Consider the following 26,838-nt stretch of genomic DNA (forward strand, 5'->3'; position numbering starts at 1 on the left):
AAGTCTGACCGAAGGGCTTGGTGCAGTGGGGCAGGGGGTGGGGGGGGGGGCAGATTTTAGAATCCAGCACACCAAAGCTGCAGAGGCCACGGAGGCCAAACTGTCCATTGATGGAGAATGAAAACAAGTTAGTTACGTTCCTCAAAGGGACCCTAGTCATTTTATGAAGGGTGGTCAATGGCACATTAAGAAGTTCAGAACCACTGGAGGTTTTTAAACCAAAGCAGGGCATGAGCCTGGCTGTGTTTCAGAATATACCCTGGAGGCAGTGTGGACAAATGAAGACAGGACAGGAGACTGAAGGCAGAGGGACACCACCACTACATGGTGTGGTGCAAACCAGCCGCCTTAGAGCCACCGGAGGCCCTTCCCCAGACCTGGCAAACCAGCCTCTCAGGCTAGGGACAGGGAAATATGCTTGTAATGAGCTCCCCGGGTGATTCATAAACACAGTGGGCATTGAGGCCAATGAATTGGGAAGCGATTGCAACACTTGAAATACTCCAGGTTAGAAATAACAAGGGCCCGATCGTGCCAGTGTAGGAGGCGGCAAGTCAGAACTTTCAGAGAGACACAGTCATCAGGATGCCGTTGGGTGAGGGAGAAAGAAAGGAGTCCAAGATCACTCTTAGGTTTCCCTCTTGGGTGGTAGGTGGCCGGTAATGGTGATGCACAGAGATAGGAGTTAAGTTTTGAAAAATCTTGACTTTGATATAGCTGCAGGATATACCAGTGGAGGTATCTGTCAAGTCATTTGAAACTCAAGTGTGGAGCTCCCAAGACAGGAGGTGGGTCGTGGCTGGAGACACGAATTTGGGAGTCTTGATGTAGCGTGAAGTCGGTCCTGATGCACCAGGCAGCGTCGATCACTTATTCTTTGGCACATCCGTGACACCTCGTATGGCCTATCACACCATGTGGTATCTGTTCTATGAACCTGCTCCTGTACTAAACCTCAAGGCAAGGACCCGTCGTTCATGTTCATACCCCCACATCCCAGTACAGTATCTGGCACGTACCAGGGTCTTTCAGATACTGCGGAACAAGTGCAGGAGAATAGAGAAGGTAGGCAAACTTGAGGAAGGTTCTGAGAACCTAATCTCGGGAACCGGCGACCTTTATGGGGTGAGGAGAAGAAGACAAGACTGCAAAGAAGCCTGACAAAGAGTGGTTGCTGTGGGATGAGGAAGAGCAAAAGAAAATGATGACAAGGAGGAGAGAGGGAAACCCTACAGGAATGGCAGGGTGGATGACAGCATCGGTGGCTGCAGAGAGGCCAAGCAGAGCTCTGGCTGGTGGCGGTGACCACTAGGGCTGTCCCTTTCAAGATGAGCACCCAACCTCAGGCCTGACCTCAGGGGCTTTTGGATGGTTCTTGGCTTGCAAATCCAAGCAGCCCTGGCATCATAGGGTTGGGAAGCCAGGAAAATCCACATTGTGTCGAGCAGCAAGGGGCCGGAAGAATCCAGAAGGCCACCGCAGGTTCAGCTTTCACTCTAGCCTCCCCTGGGAGCAGAGCTTAGCACTTAGACCACCGGAGCCCACATGGATACTTTTTTCTTAACTCCTTGATCTCCTGTTTGGGCCTTGTGAACCTGTTTTCATACAGGTATTGGGGGTTCGGTGGGAGAACCACTGGAAATGGCCTTAGCAAGTGTACCAAGTATTTACTGTAAGCAGCTGTTATCTGGGTTTTTGTTTTGTTTCGTTCTGTTTCTTTTTCTTTTCTTCTCTCTTGTCTCGTGTTGCTCTTGTCCGCTCAGGGGACCATACTATAAAATTCCACTTTGTCTTTTTTTTTTTTTTTTTTCAGATGTTGAAAAGCAAACCAAATGCTGTTTTTAATGAGCTAGGAAATTGTTCAGGCTTCTCTCTCTCTCTCTTTCTCTTTTTTTCTTTTGAATTGCTATAGGGTGTACCTCAAAGCTTCAGTTGGAAGCCTGCAATTTCAGAGTACTTTTCTTTAGGCAAAAGAGGCCATCCTGTATCACAGAGATATCACCACAGCTAGAAATCAAAGAGTCTCTAGTGGAGGAACCAGGATACGGGGCTTGGAGAGTGGGAGGGTGGTGTTGGGGGATGGCTAGAGGCAGGGTGAATGTCAGGGAAGGAGGAGGTGCCCACCAGTCACCAGGGGCCTCCCTCTCTACGCCGGACCTCTGGCCCGAATATTCACCTGCCCACTGGACATTGCCACCAGCATGGATTCCATCACCTCCACCTACTATGTCTTGAACAGACACAATTGCTTTCCTCAGTGAACCAGTTCCTGGTTACTGTTCTCAACCCTTATTTAGTGTCCACTCTGTGGCACACATGATTTTAGGTGTTGGGGTCACAGGGAGCAACAAAATGGCCACAGCATCTGCCTCCTAAAGATTACATTCTAGCAGGAAAGCAGGTTTGAAATGTTGGTGGCATGGTCATGAGTGTGACAAATGATAGCAGTAAGAGTAAGGTTTATTGGGTCCTTGCTGTCTACCAAACACTATGGTCAGTACCATAGGACATAGGACATTGAGCCCTGGCTTAGTCTAAAGGCTCGGGAAAGGCTCTGAGCCCTTTTCCTGAATCCTATTTAGTGGCCCTATTGGCCCCAGTATTCTTCCAGATATGCATTTTGGACACTGAGGTTGGTTTCTTCTCCCCACTTCTGTTCTAAAGAGTTACCAAGACTTGGTGCCCCTGTGGTTACCTTCTCCCCCTCTCTCTAGCCCAGCAGCCTGTCACCTACCCCAGGAATATTACAACAGCCCCGGCCAGCCTGCCGGACGCCTCCTTTCTATCCTCTCTGTCCTGCATATCTCCAGATGAACTTTCGAGAAGGGCCGCTCCCTGCTCCACATCACTTATTCAACAAATATTTGTCAAAAGTCTTGCCTTCCCCAAGGCAAGGTGTGTGTGTTTCAAAAGAGGAACTGATGCCAGCTGTGTCCCTTAACTAAAACTAAGCCAGCCTCCTTAGCCTGCACTCGAGGCCCTTCGCCCCAGGCCAGCTTCCCAGGTTGGTCTTCACAAATGGCCTGTTCTCGGTTTCCCCCAGCACGACTTCTGCCCCTCTCCATATGGAAACTCTACCCATCATGAAGGCCCCAGTCAAATGTCACCTCCCCGAGGAAGCTGCGCATGCGTGCCTGCGTGTGTCCCCCACTCTCGTACGTGCCACACACACTCCTGAGAACCCTAGGAATCCATGTGTGGACCTGTCATCGGTGAACCTTGGCTCTGCTCAGGAATTGGGCAGCAGCTCGGCCAGATGAGCTCTTGTAATCATCACAGCCCTCTTATGATGAAGGTGCCATAATTGCATCCCCATATTACAGATGAGATCAAAGAGGCTAGGGGAATTGCATAAATAAGGTCACACGGCGAGGATGTGGCAAAGCAGAGAGTCAAACCCAATTTTGACTAACTCCCCTGTATGTGATACCACACTGCCATTCACCAGGCAAGAATTCTTTCTTAAACAGTTATGTACCCCGGTTGCCTTGTATAGTGCTTTGCATGCAGTGTGTACTGACAGTTATATTCCCAGTACCTAACACAGGGTCCAGAACATCTCCTGAGTGTGCAGTAAACACCTGTGAATGAGTGAATGAAATGGTCGCTGGGCCTCACAACGAACCTTCTGAATCAGACTACCTGAAACTGGGACCTGAGAGGCTCTAGGTTAGCAAACAAGCCAGGCGATTCGTGTGCAGACAGCCAGCGCCTGGCCACAGAATGATGTTAAAAAAACAAGTCCCAGGGGGCACCTGGGCGGTTCAGTTGGTTAAGCATCCACCTCTTGGTTCTGGCTCAGGTCACGATCTCATGCTTCGTGAGTTCAAGCCCCGAGTTGGGCTCTGTGCTGACAGCATGGAGCCTGCTTGGAATTCTCTCTCTCCCTCCCGCGCGCGTGCTCTCTCTCTCTCAAAATAAATAAATTAATTTTAAAAAAATAAAGATTGAAATGTATTCGATTAAAAAAAAAGAGTCTGGCTGCCCCATTTTATGAAAAGGGAAACTGAGGCCCACAGTAGTTAATTGACTTGCCCCAGGTTAGCAGCCCGCCTCCCATCCCCAAGCCATCTCTCTGGCCAGGCCTTTTATAGCCAGCTCCTCTTATTGTCAGCCTAGCTGTAAGATAAAATGCTAACATCGGGCAGAAAACAAGCCCGTATCTCCATCTGTCCTGTCTCTTAAAGGGGATCTTAAATTGGTTTTCCTGACTCTTCCCTCTGAGGAGGTCCTTACTGAGGGGCCTCATCTTAGATAAGCTGAGCAGGGGACAGCCTCTGAGCAGCTGACCTAGAAATTCCAAACCACAGAAAATCAAGTCTTTGACCTGAAAGTGCCTTGTTATTGGGTTTTGCTTCATGCAGATCCATCATCTTCGGGATCTACTTCTTGCCTCTTCAGAGAGGAGTCATGTTGCCCAGCAACCAGTTTGTCAGTGATGTGGCAAAGCTATTGATCAATAAAGTTCTGGCTGGGTCACCTCTCCCCGAAGCTGCGTGTGGCCTCGCTGGTTCTGAAAACCACTAGGTGATAATTTTGTAGCAGCTGGGTGGTGTATTCAAAAGAAAACAAGTTTGGAATTAGACATACCTGGGTTGATGTCCCAGTTCAACCACATACTGGCTGTGTGATCTTGACAAATCATTTGCCCTCTCTGATCTTCAGTTTCCTTATTCCTGTTGTGAGGGGAACGTAATGGAAAATCTCTGGTTCTTTCCAGTCCTGACATCTGTATTCTGTCAGGATCTGGGGTGTGACCTGCTCCTGTGATCCACCATGAGCCTGAAGAAGAGATTCGGTTCTGTTTCGTGTTGGCCATTCCGGGTCATCAGTCCAGCCCACTGAGGCATGAAAGTAAATCAGAACTCCTGAAAGTCTAGGACTTCTTATCCTTCCGTGAATACCACCCTCCTCCCAACCCCAAGTTTTGCCGTGATAATAAAACTCCATTGCGTACAGACAGACCGCACAACTCCCTGGGAAATCCTCAAGAAATGTCGTCCATATGTTTTTAAGTCATTTACACTGAACCCATCATAATATTGTTCTTTGAAGATCCATTTACATTTGTTCTAAAGGCTTATTTTAAAGCTTATGCAAATGAGCTAGATTAAGGTTGCATTCTGGAAGCTGAAGCTGGAGAATGGGAAGTTCATTTTCAGGCTTGGTGTAAATAGAGTTTCACATGTGTTCTAAATAATTCCCCCTCTTAGCCCACGTGTCCTCCATTCAACCCCTGGTATCCTCCGACGGGAGATTCTCTGGGAGAGCAGTGCTAATTGAGGGCAGTTAGGGGTAATGGAAGGAGCAAGGGAATGGCAGTCTGATTCTCCCCCTTCACCGGCCGAATGGCCTTGCTGAAGTCACCGAGCTGTCCTCAGTTTCTGTTTCTTCATTTGGGACCCACACAAGACCTCCGTGGCTCCCTAGTAGAAAGCAGCATTGGAATTGCCTGAGGTACAGATGCTGGACCTCTCACCCCAACCTACCACATTAGTCTCTAAGGACGAAGCCTCAGAATCTGGATTTGTCACATGCTCCCCAAGTAATTCTGATGTGTGCCCAGGTATGAGAACCACCAGACCGGGTGATGTGCACTTGATAATCTGACGTCTCCTCTCTACCTACAAGATTCTACAACTGGTTGCTGAAATATCCCTTTTTTCCCTACCTGCTTCCTAAACTCTCCCATGTGCTAACGTTTCCCGTTCAGCCCGTTCTTATGGCCCATTTGGACTCCAAAGTGTTTTCTTAGAAGCATCTTGCTGCCCTTGTTCAATTCCGGTTCGATGTAAGAAACCACCACTCGTCCCCCTCAACACACTCCAGCGGGGAACCTGAAGTTTAGAGCCTAGTATGTGGCTACATCATAGGCCCCAGGAAGTGTCCTTGAACTTGCCCTGTGGGAGCTAGCAGACCAACTGGTGAACATGCAATACTCCATCAGTGAAAAGACATACGTATTAACACCCATATGCATATGTAGATGCTGGGTGAGCAGCATTTGGGGGATCTGGATTAGAATTTGGATCTGTGCTCCAAAGGGCTGGCAAAAGTGGAGATGGGGAGGAGACGGCACAGCTCAAGGTCAGAAAGAAAAGGTCTGTGCATAGCAAAGAACTCCTTGTCTCTGACCTGAATTGCCTCTTCCTGCCGTTGAGAAGGAGGTTGGCCCATGTTACATAATGCTTGGGGGTGGTTTTCCATTCAGTGCCCGCAGAATTGAGTTCCTCATGGTGAAACCTTCCCCCTGGTCTGCCCTTCCCCTCTTCTCATAGTCCCAGAGTAATAAGCACTGTCTGGTAATATTTCCAAGAGCCTGTCACTTGTTATACCATGTGGGGACTCTCATGGAACAATGTACATCTTCTGCTCAATGAGTCTGGCTTTTTCCAAGGAGCATGACCTCATTTTAATGTAAAATCTACCAAGAGTTACCTTCTCTGCTCCCAACAAGAAAAGGATATATCTGAGCCTGGTGAGGCGGAATTAGGGATTTGTCTAAATTTGTCTTTCGGTTTGTTTCTCTGCCCTACCCCGAACCCCTTCCTGGCCTCCCCACTCCATCAAGGCACCTAGCGCCCCTCTATGGGCTCCTCTCTCTTGGAGTCTCAGTCAAGCTACAGAGTAGGGGCTCATTAGTCTTTTCTTCCAAGCATGGTGGCAGAGAGCAATGCTTTGCCCCTGCAAATAAATCACAAAAATAAGCAAGGGGCTTCCCAGGTACGAGAGAGATTTGTAAGTGAGGGGGTTTTGTGTAGCCCCCACGTCAAAGCGCATAGTGACCACTGAACGCTGGTCAGAAATCTCCAGACGGACCTTTCTCCAGACAACTTCCAGATGAGTGCACCCAACGTAGAACAAATACTATCTCGGTTGAATCTCGCAGTGGATCACTTTGGTTTCTTTCAGTCCTATTTATAAAACCGTATTTTACATTGTGGCTTCCTTTCAGGGCCATCTGCATTTTCTCCCGTTAATCACACAGAACTTCCCCACCATAGCTTTCATTACCTGCTCAAAAGGAATGTGGAGAGAAAACATAATTAGATGCCACTTTTTAAAAAATAATACCTTGAAAACAAGGCAGTGACTTAAATAAAAAAGGAGGGAGGGAGGAAAACACACACACACACACACACACACACACACACACACACACATACACACACACGCACAGTTTGAACTAATGGGCCAAATTTACCTCAGGTTACGTTGGATTTTAAATCAGCGTTTTCTTTCTCCCCTTCCTTCTCTGCCCCCACCCCTCCCGTGAGTCATGACAGACGTACAGTTCGGCTGGATGGATGATGAGATTTCCTCGTCTCTGCTGAAACAATGAAATATTTCTATAATATTAAACCCGTCACACTGATCAAAGCACAGTGTCAAAATTCTAAGGGCTCCTTCTTGCCCAATCCCCTCAGCTCTGGCAAAATGGAGCACATTTTATTTGCTGGCCCTAAACTCCCTGAGGTGTTTAAAATCTGACACACGCTGCCTGATTTGCAGTTTCTGCTGTGTTTCTGCTGTAGGTGTTCGCCAGCATCCAAACCAGTGGCAGGAACATATTTTTTGGGGGGGAGGGATGCCTCGCCCCCCAAGCTCCCCTCACGCCTCTTAATAGTGTCTGCCCCTCCTTCTCAGCCCCGGCTGAAATGCAGATGTCAGTAGGATGCTATCATACAAAGCAGCTGGGCCGGGTGAGAGCACTGGGAAGAGAGCATCGGCTGGCCAGGCCCAGGTGCTGCCTGGCACCCTGACCGACAGCCAGAACACTACTCAGGAGCTGCTCAGGGTCTCGGCTGCCGTATCCATAAAATGAGGGTGACCCAGTGATGCCGCTCAGCCCGTCCCACAGGCTGTGGAAGCGGAGGAAAATTAAGCAATTTCTGGAGAAGCCTGCCCCCTTGCCAATAGGGGATCGATTTAACATTATAAGGAGTATCATCTGATGCGCTGTGCGCAGGTCTCGTCTCGTGCAGAAGTTGGGCGAGTCACCTTGGTGGGATCCCCCTGCAGACGGTAGCGGGGAACACTGGGAAGAACCCCGCTTTGGAGCCGTACCTGTCTGGATTTGTGTTTCCGTCCTGCCACTTGCTGGCTGTGTGGCCTTGGGCAAGTTACTCGGTCCTTTGAACCGTATAAGGGAGAAAATACATGCTTGACTTTTGAGACGGCTGAGGTGTCACGAGAATTAAGTGAAACATCCATTTAAGCACCTGGAACACAGTAGGCACTCAATAAATGATAGCTCTTTCACTGAGAGTATTTTGTTTACTAGACACTGTCTGGAGGAAAGAAGAAATGAGAGACTGTGCTCTCCCTTTAAGGAGTTTCTTGTCTGACGCCTAGAGGCCTAGGGGATGGAGGGGGCAGGTCAGGGAGTTTCTTTCTTTCCCTTTTTTTTCATAAACTTTTTTCAGGTTACTGCTTCACGAAGGCAGCCATGAACTTCTTTCTAGGGTGGTTGTTGTCCTTGTTGTTTTTATGTGTTGTGTTGTGTTGTGTTGTGTTGCCTTGGCCTTCTGTTCCTGAGAACTGCTAAGGCTGAAGTAAGAAAGGACATTTCTGGGAAGGGAAAAGAACAGAAGGAGCCAAAAGTGGGGTGGCTACAATGACTTCATTCCTTAACAAATGGGAAACAGGTTCAAGATGTACAGATTAAGTGCTATTAATTACCACCCAGCAAATATTGAACCACAATGTTGCACGCCTAGGAAAAAAAAACAGGACACTCAGCCTGAATATTAACTAAAGAGCTCCATTAGCGCTCTGTGCAAACCCTGCATCACACCCACATGGCACTGAGGGTACCGAGGCAGGTGCGGGTCCAGGAAGGTTCTGGCCCAGCCCTCTGGGAAGCCTGCATCCATCTGTTGCCTGTGTCTGGAACTCTGGGTGAGGAGGACAAGAGAGAGCTCCCTGCCCCAAGGACAGGCAAAGGACCAGATAAGGTGCGGTGAGTAGGCTGGGCTAATGGGGGCTGCTGGAGGCTTCTTGCCTTTGGATGAAAGACTCCAGGTTTTCTTCCTGGGCTTAGCTATTGGCCTTGCACACTTTGTAACTAACACACAGGAAGCCTCGGGTATACTAGCGTATTTTATTTTTGTAAATGTTTTTGAGAGGGAGAGAGAGAGAGAGGGAGAGATGGAGCATGAGCAGGGGAGGGGCAGAGAGAGAGGGAGACACAGAATCCCAAGCAGGCTCCGGCTCCGAGCTGTCGGCACAGAGCCCGATGCGGGGCTCGAACTCACAAACCGCGAGACCATGACCTGAGCTGCAGTCGGACGCTTAACCGACCGAGCCACCCAGGCGCCCCCATACTAGTATATTTTAAATCTCCTGCCATGGCCAGCGTTCTGCACACGGACGCCTCCTATAGCTCACCGTGTCCGCATATGCTGGAGGACTCAGAGGGAAGAAGCATCGATTTGTCCTATGTGTCGTTGCCGTGTTAAGTATTCGTGTAAGTGAGCCCACTCTGCCCACCACTGGTGTGATTGCCATCATTGTACCAGCAGGGAACCGAGACTTAGAGATGCCGAGAATTTGCCAAGAACCTTCGCTGGGATCCAGGTGTAACCCAGAAACCCCTGTTCCTTCCTGTCCACAGGCTGCCCCTCCCCTTGACCCCTAGAACCGTGGGAGCTCCTTGGGTGGCAACACACGAGTGACAGGGTCACGAGAGAGCTGAAGTGTCATAAGAGAACTCTGCCCTGAAGGTGTCCTGCTTCCCCCGCACGTTCCTGGGCCCCAGCCCAACGTGCTGACAGCCACTGCTGTCTCTAAAGCAGCCCCCGGTTAGGGGGACACACTCGTTCTCCCCTTGGCAAGCACATCCCTTCTCAGCACGTTCCCAGATTCCACCGCAGCTGCATTAGAAAATTGCTAAACGGAGCAAAGTAGGAATCTTACTACTTGAGAAAACTTTACTCTTTTTTTTCTTTCTTTTCTCTTTTTTTCTTTTCTTTTTTGTTTCTTTTCTTTTCTTTCTTTCTTTCTTTTTTTTTTTTTTTTTTTTTTTTTTGCCTGAAATCTAAATAAGGGTGCTGCTCCTGAGGATAATGTTTTCTGATGTAACAAATAGCTGGCTCCTGTAGGAAACTAGATAATGCCTCTCCATACCACGCTGTCTGAACCCTTTGAGTTCTTTCTCCTGGAGAGCACAGGGTGCAGGAAGGACTGTAGAAGTGTGGTGATTCCCATGGACCTCTGTCCTGGTGAAATATGCGTAACCTGGAACCCTACCCTCACCCCAACCCCCACCTCAATTTTCTTATCTGTAAATCAGGAGATGGGTCTGGGTCAGGCTTTCTCAGCTTTGGCACTATTGACATTTCAGGTAGGATAATCCATTGTTGTGGGGCTGCGTCAGCCTGGTAAGGTGTTGGGCAGCATCCCTGGCCTCTACCTATCAGATGCCAGGAGCACATGCCCCCCTCCCCTCCACCTCGTTGTGACAACCAAAAATACCTTCAGACACTGTCAGATGTCGCCTGGGGAACAAAATCATCTCCCAGTTGGGAACCACTACCCAAGATGATTTCCGAGGGTCCCTCCAGCTCTCAAGTTCTCTGTTTAGAAGGTGACATAAAACACTAAGCAGAGCTCAATTTGGCTCGGTTGTTGAGAAGTAGGCCTCTATTCAAATCCCAGTTCTAGCATTTACATTTGAGCTTCTTCTAACTGGTCAAGTCACTTCACGTCTCCGAGCCTCAGTTTGCTTTTCTGCAAAAGGGGGATGACACAGTTCCGGTTTCATGGGGTTGTTTGGATGGTTCAGTGAGCAAGTGTGTGTAAAAACTTCTGGCACATAGTCTAGTGCCCAATAAATGGTGCTGTGATTGCTATGATTATGATTGAAAGTAAAGCAGACCATCTGCTTTCTCTAGACAGTCCCGTCTTGTGACCAAATTCACACAAATGCAAGGTAGCCAGCCAGCGGCAGTAACTGTGCAATGAGAGAAACTAACATACGTCTGGAACATCTACTGTGTGATAGGGCACCATGCTAGGCAGTTTCATACAAATTACCCTGCTAAATCAGGAGTTGAGATAGCCCTGAGAACTGATGGACATACCCACGCTGCTGTCAGACTGCCGATGCACAGTGCCAGGATCTGGAACTATTAGGGTATTTAGTTTGTACTTTCATTAGCAGGAATGATTCCCTTTTGCCATTAAATTAAGATTATCGAGGGGCCCCTGGGTGGCTCAGTCAGTTGAGCATCTGGCTCTTGATTCTGGCTTAGGTCATCATCCCAGGGTCATGGATTGAGCCCCCCATGGGGCTCCTCGCTGAGCAGAGAGCCTGCTTCAGATTCTCTCTCTCTCTCACTCTCCCTCTTTGTCTCTCTCTCTCTCTCTCTCTCTCTCTCTCTCTCTCTCTCTCCCTCTCTGCCCCTCTCCCCAGCTCACTCTCTCTATATATAAAAATAAAAAATAAATAAAAATAAAAAACGTTATCCAGTTATCTGTTATCCATGATAAATGCCATATATGAGAAAGGAAGAAGTGGAAACGTGATGTTTAGCTGCATTTATTTGCTCGTCACGAGTTCATAGCTTCTCTTTGGTTCGGTTCTGCCCAAAGGGCAATTTACTTCCATTCATACAGAAAGAGACAAGGCAATAATATCTGTCCTTAAGGTTCTGATCACCTCTCCTCTCATTTCCTGTTCTCCGGAGCCTGACAGCTGTCTGTTGCCTCCAAAGCTATTGTCTCCAGCAAGCCCGGATGGCTGAGAGCACGTCTCTGGTCTGGCCTGCCCCACAGAGAGGTTCTGCTTTTCAACAGAGGTGTCGATCTGTCGCTGGGTGCCAGAAAGAGTGGGCAGAGGAGGCTGGAAATGGGGCCAATGGAAGCTCTCCCTTTCTTTCTTCCTGGTCGGTCATCCCTCAGGTCTCCATTGCTCTAGGGTCCCGGCACTGTTTACCTGGCCTGTTCTTTTCCTTGTCTTTGCTGTTATCCACTTCCCCGCCCTGCACATCAACCTCAGGTTCAAGCTCAGATCCAGTCATGTTATGACATGCCTACCAAGTGCCCGTTTCTTTCCCATATTCTCTCATCTAGCCTTCCCAGGAACCCATTTTACAGATCTTACAGAGAAGAAGAGGGTACCCATCAAAGGCTACCACTAGTAATCGCTGGAAATGAGTTGGTGCATCCTTGCCAACTCTGTTCTAGAGCCAGTTCCTGTGTCTAGCAGCAGCCGACCACAGTCCCAATGGGAAAAGCCTTTCCTTCCCGGGGATGGGGAAACACCACCTTTTGAGCCTCCATGCTACAGATGCTGTGGTTCCTGCAGGCAGTGCCTGGGGCTGCCCTTGACTGGAGCCAGAAGCAGGGCTGGCCCCGAGGATAATACCATCCCGGCCATAAACTCTACCTGAAGAACATTTACACCTCTGTCTGTGTCTTTTAGTCCTTGCCTCTTGACCTCAACATGAATTATCCTCCCCAACCACCCCTTCTCTTCCGCCTGGTGAACTCCTAGTCGTCTTCAAGAATCAGTTCCAAAAAAGTCACCTCTCCAATGACAGCTTCTCTGACATCTCCATTAGTCTCCGCTTCTGTGTGGCCTTAGCACCTGGCACGCTATTACAACAGGTAACCCCTCCACATCTCACTTTTCACGTTCGGTAATTCCTAGCACGTGGCCTTACTAAACAAAGATTTCTTAGATAAACGAATGGATGAACAGAAAAATAGGGGAAATCTTGAAGCAAATAAGGAACACAGTAATTGAAGTATTTATGTAGAAATGGGCCTGGGACTGGGGCGCCTGGGTGGCTCAGTCGGTTAAGCAGCCAACTTCGGCTCAGGTCATGATCTCACGGTTCGTGGGTTCAAGCCCCACGTCGGGTTCTGTGCTGACAGCTTGGAGCCTGCTTCAGGTCTATACCTCCCTCTCTCTCTTCCTCTCCCCCGCTCACACTCTGTGTCTCTCTTTCAAATATAAATAAACATTTAAAAAAAGAAGAAATGGGGTTGAAAATCTGCCATAGATCCTGGAAGTATAGCTTTTATTCCATGAAGGCCTGGGAATTTTGAGAGAGAGGCAGAGAGGGACCTATTTTCTTCCCACCTACCGGCTGATTTCCTTTAGTGCAGTGCTTCTCAAACTTTAATGTGCACACCAATCACCCAGGGATCTTGTCAAAATGCAGATTCTGAGTCCGTGGTTCTAGGGTACGCCCCCCCCCCCCCCCAGTGAGCCTGAGTTGCCAGACCGCACTTTGGGGAACAGACTCTGATTTCTTCTGGGCCGTGTCCTACCTCGTCTGAAGTTGCTGGCCTGTCGTTATGAGCCCCCAGCAGGGCCAGAACACCCTGGCATCCCTGTGCCAGCTTGGTAAAGCAGCTGTCTGCTGGTTTATTTATTCCCTCCGATTATCACCAGGGGAAGAGCATCCGGAGACATGCCACATCTTGTTTACAGCGAGCCTCAGAAAAGTTAAAAGTGCAAGTTTAAAAAAAAAAATTGCATCAGTAGCCCCTTAGAATCACACATATCAGGGGAAAAAATGGGCTAAAGGAAATTCATAAAATATTAAATGACACTGTGTCAAGACACAGATAGGGGCAGAACAGTAATTAAAGTAAACAGCACATCAAAACTCTGGCTAAAGCCGTTATTTAAATTGAAAGTAAATGTAGGAACTGATCATGTAGCCTTGTATAAATGTGTTCCAAGAGCCTTTTAAGAATATTAATGATTATGGAAGTATAATGGCTGAATATCAATGATCATTTTTACAGCAAGTGACAGCTCAGAGGGAGAAGAAAAGAATCCAGATCCTTCCGAGGATGCATGCTGGTTTGATCTTCCCAGCATATTGCGTCCCTCCAGGGGACAGAGGGAGGATGATTAAGGTGTCCTGAGCTTGTGATGCCGCTTCCCTGTAGGTTTGAGGGACGGGAGGCTATTCGGACAGGGTGCTTTGGCCATGACTGTGGTCCTCCTTTTTCTCATCCAAGATACAGGCTGAGCTCCTACTGTGTGCGTGTCCCCCTGGCCATTACAATCTCTAAAAGTACTTTCCCAGCTTGATTTAAAGTTTTGGGAAAGTTCAGCAGCCAAAAGCCAAAAGTGCCACTGTAGAGTATGGTAACTGACTTTTGCACAAAGGTGCTGGGAGTCACAGGTCTGAATGGTTAAGGTTGTGCTCGCCCCGTGTGTCTCCAGATGCTCCCAGAGCCCCGGGCTCATTTCCTCACTGCTCACAGTGGGGTCCAACCCTCCTCCTTTGACATTGGATTTCACCAACAGTATCTGGGAATACAGGGCACAATGGTTGGGATCCAAAACGAAACACTTAAGCGCTGCTGTTGACTTTAGGGTTCAGCCTCATGCTAACTTCTGGTGTGCTTGGCTTTCTGATGAGATGAGGGGCTCCCCCTGCTGCCTTTTCTGCCCTGGAGCCTCCTCGGGTCACATCCCAAGATTCTTCTGAGCATTCTCTTTAGGCAAAACCTCCTGGTGGGAAGCACCCTGGCATTTGAAAGGCCACATTCCTCAAAGTGTCTCCTGTCCCCTTTCCTGCGTTCTCCCAAATGTCAGCCAAACCAGAAGCGACATCCTGGTTCTGGGCCAAGCTTCCCAGGCCAACTTCAGCCCAGGAATCTGAAGGACGTGCTCATTCTTCGTTATCGTTCTGTCTCTGGCTCTGGCCTTCTGGGGGCTTGGTGGTGCGTCAGATTGGCCATTGTCATGAGGCTGCTTAGGCCCAACTCGCTTAGTAGAAAACACAGTCTCATTCGACTGACCAGACAGCTCCAGAGTTCTGAGCCCAAGCCCAGCTAACTCTAAAGCATCACCTTGCTTTCCTTTGTGTGCTTGTATTTTCTCAGTGTGATCTCATGAAGAGGCATCGTTCCTTGAGGATTTGGGCGTTTGCGCATCCCTGGGCTCAAGAAAACAACTTATTAAATCATTGTATTGTTAGAAACTATAAAATCACTTTCTTGTTAATAACAGTTTCACATCGATTACTGTATTACTCCAGCCATTACTTGTAAGGCTCCTTCCTAGATTTCCAGCTCTGATCTCCGTTCCTGTAGTCCTGTAGGAGACCCTCAGTCTCCTAATGGAGCAGACTGTTGAGGCTTCAAGGCAGGGCGGCAAGGAGGTGAGATTAATGATATCCCCCCACTCCTGGGGCTCCCCGGAAACCCACCACCAAGCCACTAGTGAGGCCCCTCTCTTTGTGATTTCTTTCACCTTCTGGCAGCCACTTCTTTCTCTCCTCCCTGCTGGGGGCTCAGTCCTCAGTTGCTTCCCTCAAAGACTTGCCTGCATCAAAGTAGTTACTGCTCCCAGCATCTTTCTTTCATAGGCCTTTTTGTTCCTTGCTTTTGATCTGGCATATGCTGGGGGGGCCAGGCTTTTGTCTTTCAGCTTGTGAATAAATGGAAGCACTTAGGGATGCAGCGGCAGCCAGGCATGATGCATTTCTTGTTCTTCTCTGCCTGGGAGCTGGGGAGGTCAGGGAACTCAGGACCTCCCAGTGGCCTCCTTGAAGCCATCAGGTCTGATTAGCAAAGCATAGCCTGGGAGTCAGAAGACCTGAGTGCCAGTCGTGGTCTTTCCAGCAACAAGGTTTGTGAAGTTCAGCCAAGCCTGCTTCCTGTGCCCATTCACTCACCAGGCACAATGCAGGGCACTGGGTCTGCAGTGGTAATTAAGCCATGTCTTTGACCCCAAGAAGACTGCAGAAATGTGAGAAGTAGACCTCAGAATTCATACAAGCTGTGGTAGAGGTGACATCCGGCTGAGTCTGGAAGGAGAAGTCGGCACTGACCAGACGCCGACAATGGGCAAGGTGGGGTGGGCACGGAGACAGGGTCATGTGAGACACGAGCAAAGGCCGAGAGGCAAGCGAGACCATGATTTACTCAGAGAACTGCAGATTATCCGGTTTCGCTGGAGCAGGGTTAGGAGAGAAGCGGAAGATGGGGCCCAAGAGGTAGTAGGCAGGGGCCCAGACCCCACAGACGTTGCAGACCATGCAGAGAAGTTGGGAAATAGGAGCCATGGGGACAGATTTGTTTGTCAGTCAAGAATCCTCTCATGAAGGCAGTGACAAGGGTGGCTTAAAGGGAGGGAATCTGATGACAGAAAAACCAGTTAGGAAAGCGTGGGGTGGTCCCAGCCGGGGTTTTTGGTTTTTTTCTTTTTTTAGCTCTGCACCATCGACATCTTGAACTGCCAGCTCCTGGTTGTGGGGGCTGTCCTGTGCACTGTAAGATGTCCAGCAGCACCCTTGGCCTCCCCCCACTCGATGCCAGCAGCAACCACTCAGTCATGGCAATCAAAAATGTTCTCTCCTAATTTGTTTTGTGCCAAGACTAGAAATCTGCATCTAAACAAACTCCTGATCTGATATTTGAAGGTCATTGGTTTTGAAGCGCTGGAAATGAATGGAAGGCATAACTTCCACAAAGTCGTATGTGAATATTAAAGCAGTTATAATCTGTTTGAGTCAGACGCCCTCTCAAGACAAAATAGATGCCAGTGTATCAATTATAGGGGACTAGATACACATAGACAGGTTTCAGGATAAATGGATATCGCTTGTGATAAATAGTTGAGGTAATCAAGTTATAAGCCAAATACAGTTGGGTCATGTCTGCACAAAATAATCAATCTTGTCTTGGAAATGATAGCTTATAGCCTGTCGTGTGGACAGTGATCACACATGTCCATTTGGCTAGTCAGTCTATTCTTAATATGAATAAAAACTAGACTAGTTACAAATTTAAGAAAATGGCTCCAGGTGTTGCCAAATATCCCCAAGGATGAGCGATGAGAAGCGCTCGCTTAAGCAAAGATGGCGAGATCCTGAACTAGGGTGTGAGCGTAGACACGTGAAGAAGGGCACGGACTGAAGGCATATTTCCTATCAGGCTGGGAGGGTGAATGATCAGATGTGGGGTGGGGGAAGGGCTGAGACCAGGATGGCTCCCAGGTTCTGAGCGGACATCTAGGGGGTGTAGATGGTGCACTGGGATGGTGGGAAGCAGAGGTTGACCCGACCTGGTGGAGGAGGTAATTAGGTAGTTTAGACTCCTCACTCTTGAGGGACTGTGGGTCCCCTGGGTGGAGGGATCCGGCAGGCAGCTGGTTCCACGGGGTTGAGCGTAAGAGCCAGGGTGTGGATGAGACGCAAATCTGAAAGTCTCTGTGGGTGATTAGACTAAGCACCCCCCCCCCGGAAGGGCATCCCAAGCAAGAAGGGGGCTGAGGACAGCACCTGGGGACGTCAACATTTAAGTGGCCAGGCAAAGGAAGGACAGTCAGGACAGGCCACTGAGAGGAAATGGTCAGAGAAGCTGATGGCAAATCGGAAACAACAGCAGACTGTTTTCCGAGGAAAGGCGTCACAGAGCCAAATGTCATAGAAATGTCAAGGGAGGGAAGGGCCGAAAAGTGTCCGTTGGCTACCTCAGAGGATTGTTTTTGGAGCAGATGAGCTTTTGAATGCGAAAGACTTGGAAAGGTTAAAAGCACGAGACAAACCTGACATTCTATTAGTGATTATGAGGTTTCCCTCCATAACCAGGAGCTCTCTGCGCTTCTGGCCTCAGTGGTCGCCTATAAAATAGCAGGTGTGTGCCTGGTGGGGGGGGGGGGCCTGCACTTCTGGTTCTGCCCCCGCCCAGTGCCCACAGCGGGACCCAGGCCCACGCTCACCTGTGAGCTCCCTCGCCAGCCTGTCTTGGGTGCTCCCCACTGTCTGTGCAGCAAAACGCCAGGATGCTGGCTCCTGTCTGCCTCTCAGCTCCAGTGTTTACAAGGAGAGTCGCCAGACAGATTGAGGTGAGTCACTCCCTGACACAGCAAGAAGTGTGTGTCGCCCCACCGATTCCCTCCTGTGGCTCCGTGAGCACTCTGACCGTGGAGACCCGGCAGAACGGCCCACATTTTGACTTTCTGTCTCTCTTGCAGTATGTCCCTGCAGTGATGCTCACCAGACCTCACTTCCTTCTTCTCTCTTCTCTCTTTCTCTCTCTTCTCTCTTTCCTTATCCACGTACGACCTCCCTTCCCTGAAAGTTGGATTTGTTGTTGTTAAGCCCGAAGGAAGGAACTCTTGTGTTTCTCTGTCCATACTCTCTCCGGCCGTTCCGTTGTCAACACCGCCCTGACCCCCCATCATCTTCCGCCCCGCCTACAATTCAGGCAGGGCTCCGGTGAGAAGCAGGGAGACGGCCAATTTGTGTTTGCCAGCCCGGGGGGCGCAGCCATCGCCTTGGCCCAACGCAGGCCTGCAGGGATGCATGCCTGTTCCAAAGCCGCTCTGCTCCTTGTCTTTTCAGCAACCAGAGAACCCACTGCCCAGCCCACGCACCTGTCCTCCCACCCCCTCAGACTCTGAGTCCGGGCTCTGCCTTGAAGACAGACGGCACCCCTGGAATGCTGTGAGATGACAAAGCTAGGGCAGCAGTCTCAGCCCTGCCCTGTGGCGGATTGCCACAGGACGGGAAAGGGGCCCTGGAATCAGCACAGGGGGCAGGAGGGACTGGGGGCGCAGAATCTTTTGTCCAGGGGGTTGGGTTACGTGCTCGACAGATCTGCCCCCCTAAACCCTTCCTCATCCTCACTCCATTAGCAAGTACTCAGGGTTTCTTTGCCTCTGTTCCCCGCTCTCTATAAAGTCAACGTGGTCCAGGGCTTTGGGGATCCCACACTGGCATCGCTCAGCCTGGAAACTAATAACTGCGTACGGCAGGTGGCAAGCAACTTAACATCTATCATTTCAGCTCAGGTGAGCAAACACCACTGAGCTCCGTATGGACCAGGAAGGATGCTTAGCCCTGGGAATGAAACAGTCAATAAGACACATGCTGCCCCTCTAGGGGCCTACATTCTCGTGGGGAAAACACCTCCATGGGCACCTCATTTTAGTACGGGGGAAAGTGTGACGTACGGTGTCGACACGCACGGAATATGTTGGTGCATGTAACACCCCCATACCCATTCTGTAGAGGGAAAAACTGAGGCTTAGGGGCTTCCAGGGACTCACCCTAGGTTACATAGCTTTTCAGAGGTCCTCTGACCCTGCATGTCTGTGTTTGTTTCACTGGGGCTGGCTTCCCTGATACGATGACCACAGATTATCTACAGGTGGGGCCCTGCCCTGCAGGGTCATTACCCCACCACACCCAGCGCCTGTGATTCTGCCCATCTTTGTGAGTCCGGCATGTCCAGTGTTGGACTGCCTCTGTCCTGCTGTCATGCAGGAGGTGCTGGGAGGCTCCCAGACAGCACTGTTCTGCTTCTTCCAGAGCTTCTGCCTTGAGGTCTGCAGGGGGAGTGCTCACACATGGGGTGGGCCTGCTCCAAGCTAATCTCTTCTTTCTGGGTCTCTTCATCACTGGACTTTGGGGACCCAAGGCTTCAGACCAGCCTTGTGCTGCCTGCAGATGTCTTCCCCTGGGTCTGTATCAGATTAGGCCCTCAGACACCATTGTGCCCCCACCCCGCTCCCACCCGCCCCCACCTGCCTTCAAAAGTCACAAGTTTGGCCCTTTGTCCTCATGCAGACGGTTAGTGTTTCAGTAGCAATTGTGGAAATGGATCGAGCTAAGTTAAATCTGATTTCCTTTGGGAGGAAAATCGAATTCTCCACTTTGTGAGGCAGACAGAGAGATTGGAAGGGGGAGGACCAGAAAAATACAGCTCACCCTAGGTGGAGTGGCCAGACACCCTGAGGGGCAGAGGGAAGGGCAGTGCAGAGGGGCAACACCAGCCGGGCAGGGCCGGGTGCTCGCAGACACCTGGGCAGTTCTCAGCCTTTAGGCCTCCTCTCTTAACACGGAAGTCAGGTCCTCCAGATTTAGACTCGGCACCAAGCCCAGGGACTACTGTCCACTTACTTGTTTAAGATCTGTCAATTCTGTGGCCTTTCTTCCCAGGCTGAGGCCACTAAAGGGCAAAATGCCGTGTTTGCACTTAGAATTGCAGAACACTTTCTTAGGGGGGGGTAGGAGGCAAAAGAAGAAGAGGTAGGCTGACCTTCTGAGACTTGGCCTTGAGGCAGCGTGGGGGGCAGCTGCGAGCAGACCTGACATCCAGCCAGCTCTTACGTGGGAGCTGCCCCAGCAGCCTCCCCTTCCAAATGCAGTCATTTCACGTCCGCGTATTGAGTCGTTTCTACCCATCGAGCTCTGTGCTGGGCACTGGGAGCTCAGAACTAAGTCTCTGTGTTCGAGAAGCTCTCATTCTGGGGGAAGATGGGCTTGTCTAAATGAGCCACCATAGACTATGCTGAGGTCTCTGTTAGGGGGGTGTCCCAGAGGGTAAGGCATCTTGGAGAAGGAGGCAGTTGACTGCCCCGTGTGAGTGAGTGTGAAATAAGACTTTTCAAGAGCAGGGGCGTCTGAGCCAGGCTTTGAAGGATGAGTAGGGTTTTTCCAGGAGGAGAGTGGAAAGGGTATCCATCCCTAGCACAGGAATAGCATAAACAAAGGCATGGAGACACAGAACGCATGGCAAGTCCAGAAATGGCGGGTAGTCGGATACCAAGTTTTGTTGGAAGAAGGGAAATGGAAGAAGGGCTAGGAGAAGAGGCTGGAGAGGTGGACTGGAGCCACTCGTACAGAGGCATCCTGAGAAGTTTGGACTGCTCCATGAGGCCAGATTTGTCCTCAGAGAACTCCTAAAGGAAGCACAAGGAAACTTCTAAGGAAAATTCTAGAAAACGTATCAGAGATCTTTCATAGATAAATGGATCCCCCGGAATCACTGAATGTCAGAGCTTTAAGAATTTAAGAGAGTCTCCATCTGTGGTTGTCAAACGGGGTTCAGTGGAGCCCAAGGGTTCCAAGAAGGGCCTTAGGGACCCCCTCTGGTAGGCAGACATCATGAGACAGGCCTTTGATTCCTGAATCAGCTACTGTCCACTTTTGAGAGATTACCCTCAAACCCTCACCTCTCTGAACCTCAGTCTTCTCATCTGTAAGACAGGAATGAAAACACCTACGACCACCACTTAGCACACGGCCTGACACACAAAACAAAGGCACGGGGAATCATTATCAAATGCATGACTAATTGACAGGTTGAGCTGTGAGGAAGAATGCAGGAAGGTTGTTATTGTGGTTATTCAGAATCTAGTAAGAACCCCGGGCACATAAGCAGGTGTTGGTCCTGCTTTCCAAGCTCAGCATTCAGAAGCTGTCTCCCGATTCCACTGGAATTGAAGAGGCGAAAGGCCTCAAGAAGGAAGGCGGCTAAAACATACACCTGGATTCAATCTTGGCCTGACATTTCTAGTGAACAGCTGAAGAGACCTCTCCATCCCTCGGGGAGAGAAAGGTTTTGCTCCAGCTGGAGATTCAGAGAGCCCACCCACCTCATCGACAGCCCCTCCCAGATCCTGCCTGGATCTTTGGAGAGGGCTGATAGGGAGTGACATGGCTCAGAACCTCCAGGGTGTCCATCTGCTAGCTCATTCACTCCGCATCTTGTCCATAAGAGGAATCAGCTATGACAGGATGTCTGCCTGTGCATGTGCATGTGTGTGAACCGGGCGAGGGGCCTGTCTTGCGATGATTTTAGTGTATCGCAGCACAAGTGTCTAAGGTACGGAGGGAACGAACCGATCTCAAGGAGACAGAAACAGAGAATCTCACATAGAAACCGGTCTTCCCCTTGCCATGGCCAAACAAAACCCTCCAAGGGGTGCAGTAGGGGTGACCTTCTTCCCCTCGCTCCCTCCTAGGTCATCTCCAGGGCCAGTCAGGGTAGGGCATGGTGTCTGTCTCAATCCTCAGCAAGGGTCTTGGCTTTGACAAAGAGCCAGGCAGGACACGAAGGCTTAAAAGGGCGCGTCAGCATTTCTGTTCCAGCACGCGTGGCCACGAGTCTGCCTCCACCTCCTGCACTCATCATGGAGCTTCAGCAATCAGACCTGTCATATTTTTTGCATCTGTGTTCTAGAATAGAAGAAGATTCCCAGGGACCCTAGAGGGGGAGACAACAATGATGGTCTTTACCATCTCTTAAAGTATTCTGAGTGTCTTGTTGGTCCTTTGGTTTGCTTCCCAAGTTCCCAGGCCCAGCAAGCATTTGTGCTGATTGATGCCTTTCTTCCTGCTTCCCTTCCCCCGCCCCTCCCTTTCTCGTATCGTGTCATTTCGTTATGTAATCGAGCACAAACTAACTGAGCACCTACTATGTGATCAGGTGCTGGTCTAGGAAGTGAGGATGCAAACAAATAAGACACACTCACTACTCTCAACAGACTCTAGATAATATTCTGTCTGCTTCGGTTGCTCTCCGAGGACCTTTATTTTAAAACCACGGAAGAGAAGCATCCAGGAAATGCTTCGCCATGAGACGGAGGTACATGCCAGTCCCCGAGCATTGTGAGTCAGGGGGCCGGGGAGAATCGGTTTTAGAAAATTGTTACTTCTTTATACCAGAGTGGGACAAAATAGAGGATACCCTTCTTTGCTTAATGATTTCTAGCTCCTTCTCTGTAGCCCCCACTGGACCAGTGCTCTCTGGTTCAGCCCAGTTTCCTTTGCCTTCCATTCCATTCCACAGATACAGCCAAGCCCTCTAAATGGGAAGGCTACAAGAGGTTTCAGTGGGGAAGTCCAGCCGTGTTCAGCGGCACCACCGTGCCACGACCAGCATCACAGGCTCTGAGCCGGATGCCTGGGACAGAGATGACAAAACCACAGTCCCTGCCCATGAGGACATCAGTCAAATGGAGGAGTCCTCCATTTGCCAAATACTGCAATACCATATTCCATGTGCAGCCATAGCAAGCTATAAGAGTACCCCCACCATCACCCCTCCTTCAGTGCTCAGACTTCCCCATCAGACCCTTTGGTTCATGTCCCCAACTTCTCCCAACGTAAACTTCAGTCTCCAATCCTGTTGTCATCTTCTTAAGGAGCACAGCACGCTCCCTCTCTGTTGCCAGAGGAGCACCTATCGTGTGCCATGACGCATGCATCGTGATGGATGCCTGGCGTGCATTATTTATTCCCCAGAATTCCTCAAGGAAGGTGCTATCACCCCTCATTTTGCAGACGAGGAAGGTGAGGCAGAGCATAGTCAGTGACACCCTCATGGTCCAAGTTCCAGAATGTGAGACAAAGTCTGTCTGGACTCCATGTTTCTTTCCAAAGTACCATGTTGCTCCTCATTCCGTCAGCCCCAGAAAGCACTTGGGCTTCCTGCCAAAGTTGTTCTTTCACCGCCCCTCTCTTACCGGCTCATTTTGTGTCCCGTTAGCTTCTTCCTTAGGAATCCCATCTCTCTCTCCTCTATGAGACATGGGAAGTGGCCCCTCTCCCAGGACTACTTCCAGCCTCTGCCCTTCTCATGTGTCAGACCAAATGCCCCAACACTTCTCTGCCCTCTCCCAGCTGCTCCCTCTTGCTTGGTCCCCTCTCTGTCTCCCTGCATTTTCCCAAGCATCTCCCTCAGCCCCAGCCCTCCAGCAGCATCATCAACCCCAGCCACCAGCCAGCCCCTTCCTCTCCAATTCAGGAGAGGAAGCATGCCTGGGCTGGCTGGTGGCCGGGGCGTGTCCTGGCACGCTTATTAATAGCCCCCGTTCACCCCCCAAAGTGTCTCTGCTTGCATGATCAATGTCTTCACCCAGGCTGGACAGGAGAGGGAACGTGAATTTAAGCCCCTTGGATCTAAATTGAAAATACTTTTCAGTTTGTCCCCACATTTTACCCATCTAATGTTCTTATTTCCTTTTATGCATCCTGTAATCTAGCATATTTCCCTGGGCCCTGATTTTTAGCTACTGTGGCAACACCTTTCTTGGGGAGCATTTGAGGCCTCACTGGCACGTAGAACTCTGTCTCGCCAGAGAGCCAGGCATCTTGCCCCAACTTGCTGGCATGCCCCCTTCTGCACGCAAGCAGCACTGTGCTGGTTGGCGGAAGAGGCAAAGACCCCAGAGTCACGCGGAGTTTAGATTCATCCCCTCAGCAAATATTCCCTGGACACCTAGTATGTGCCTGGTATCGGGCATCTCCTATTCTGAGCACTGGGGACACAGTCGTGGCCAAAACAGATAGAGCCCTGGCCTCAAAGAGCTGACATTCTAGCAGGAGGGGAGAGACACTCCACAAATCAGTATATGATGTCAGGTAATGGTGAGTTCAAGGGAGAAAAATAAGGCAAAGTAAAAGAGATGGCAGGCGTGAAAAAAAAAAAAATAGCAAGGACCAAGATCCTGAGGCAAGAGCCTGCTTGGTGTATTTGAGAAAAAACAAGGAGGTTCGTTTAGCCAAAGCAGAGTAAGTAAAGGGAAGATGTACGAGCTGAGATCAGAGAGGGAAGGGGCCCGATCCTGACCCTGGATCCCTGAAGCGTTTAAACAGAGGAGCTACAGGGTTCTGTTTACCCCGTGCAAGGCTAGCTCCGGACCCTGGGCCCAGAAGACTATAGGACAAGAATAGAAGCGGGTCACCTCTTAGGAGTTCACGCTCTCTTCCAGGTGCAAGATGCTGCTGCCTGGGATCGGGGTGGCAACATCAGGGATGGGGGGAAATAGTCATTTTCTGGATAAAAGATTGAATGCAAAGTGTTAAGGAAAAGGAGACAGCAAGGGTGACCTCTAAGGTTGTAGCTGAGCAAGAGGAAGAACAGAGTTGCCATCTAATGAGATAGGGATCAGGCAGGGGGCAAGGGGGTAGGCTGGGATGCAGGGGTCAGTTTTGGCTGGCTTACATTTTAGATGCCCATAAGACATCCAGATGGACATGTCAAGCAAGGAGAGAGTCTTCGGCATGTGGATGCTGCTGAAAGCTATAGAACTGAATGAGATAATAACCGAGTGAATGTGGACAGCCCAGAGAAGCTCTGAGGCCCTCCAAAATTGGGGAATAATAGAGGTGGAGAAGAACCAACGCTCCCACCATGAGATAGGAGTGGACCCAAAAGAAATCGCTGTCCGAGAAAAGAGACTGCTCTCCCAGAGGCTGAAAAAAGAGAGCATTCAAATGGGAAGAGCTGATCAACCACGTCAACCAAGAGTTGACCATTGGATTTGGCAGTAACCTTGAAAGGAACTGTCTCCGTGGAGTGCTGGGAGCAAAATCTGAGTGAGTGGGTTCAAGAGAAAATGGATGAAGGGGAATTGGAGGCAGGGAGAGACAGCTCTTTTGAATTCTATAAAAGAGAACACAGAAAACGAGCTGTAGCAGGAGGGAAACCAGGGTCAAGGGAGGTGTCTTCACTTTTAAAACTTAGAGATATAACAGCATTTTTGTAAGAAGATGATTAAATAGAGAACGGGGAAATGATGGTGCTGGAGGGAAAGGGGACAAATATTTGGATCAGTCTCCTTGGCTGTGTTTCAGCACCAAAGAGGAGGGTTTGACCTCAGGGGTGGAAAGACTGAGCGATGCCCCTCTAGTATCACACCAGTGGGGGGTGCCTGGCCAAGGTGGTGTTCCCAGAGCCCCTGGTGAACTTGGCGAATCACTTATTGTCCAATTATCAGATTCCGTGTTTTAAGTATTAGCTCACCATGCCCACCTGAGATGATCCTTGGGCACAGTAAATAAAATATGTGGAGAGCACAGTGCTTCTCCCATTGTAGGGGCCCAGTAAAAGCTACCCTTCCTCCCATTATTTGCCCTCCAGGGTTTCTCTGGGGACCTCTGAGTCATCTTGAGAATCCTGGTTGGTCCTGTGGAGCTGAAGCAGGAGCAGCCACAAGCGGTAGCTCTTCCCAAACACCTCTTCACCACATTTCCCTCAGATACTTAGCTGTGAGTTTGAGGAGTTATTTTTCTATGGCTATTTTTCACTGCCATGCAGCATCTTGGAGCTGGGTTCTGTAACCCGCCCCCTGCTTGCTGCTAGGATCTTCAAAGAGCTACTGCCCACTGAGTGGAGCCCAGCCAGGGCCCCCTGCCCTCCCCCAGGGCCACCATGCAGGACAGCTAGATGTCTGGCTGCACTTCCAGGGCAGCCCAGCCTGCCCGAGCCTGGGACAGAGGCCAGAAACACAGAGGCGGGAGGTGGAAGTCTCCCTCCTGACACCAGGCAGCCATGATGGAAGAGAGTCCCAGACCCAGCATGCCCCCCGTCTCTTAGCCTAAGCTCTGCACTGCTCCCTTGCCCGGGCAGGGGATCCAATGAATCCTTAACCCAGGAAGACTGGGCTCTTGTCACGAGGAAAGGGTCATTTTAACTCCCATCCACGAACTTCCCAAGGAAGAAATTTAAAGTTCTGTCAAAACAGGTTAGCAGATTGGCAGTCATGGCTCACTACCATCTGTACTTGTTCCGTTTGTGGCGTTATGACGGTTACCCACATTAATTATTTCGCTGCTGAAGTCCCTTCTAATTTCTGAACACTGTTATTTCTAAGAAAGATGGATATTAAATATGCCACACATCAGCACAGGGTGGCATTACAGCATGCTATTAAGTTCAGATGCTGAAGCTCTGGCAGAAGATAACTTTGCTATTTGTAATCACAATAAAGTGTTTTATATTGTGGCTCAAAATGAAGGACACCATTGATGGAAACTGATTTTCAAGTTGCACGGTGACCCTGAAGTCACCAAGAGAGGCAGACACCCTAGGCTGGGGTGGGTGGGCAACCCAAGGACAGAGATGAGTGGGGACGGGGGACAAGGTGTGCTTGAACCGTGATTCCCAAGCCTGACCATACCCACCGCAGACCCACCTGGGGCCCAGGTTCCAGAGAGAGTTCCCAGAGATTCCAGTTCAGTAGGTCGAGGAGGAGGTGTAACCAACTGTTAGAACATTCTGTCACTCCCGGTTCCCATAGCTTCTTGAGTCGGTATAAGAGAATTTACAGCAGGGTGAAGAACGGTG

General features: G+C 49.9%; 1 protein-coding gene across 6 annotated transcripts in view; it reads left to right on the top strand.

Annotated features, from left to right (window-relative positions):
- The window catches only part of KIRREL3 (kirre like nephrin family adhesion molecule 3), a 551,192-nt gene that overhangs the window by 243,919 nt on the left and 280,435 nt on the right, over positions 1 to 26,838 (top strand). The window lies entirely within an intron of this gene.

The sequence above is a fragment of the Panthera onca genome, chromosome D1 (assembly GCF_046562875.1).
Source record: "Panthera onca isolate mPanOnc1 chromosome D1, mPanOnc1 haplotype 2, whole genome shotgun sequence".
Classification (NCBI taxonomy): domain Eukaryota; kingdom Metazoa; phylum Chordata; class Mammalia; order Carnivora; family Felidae; genus Panthera; species Panthera onca.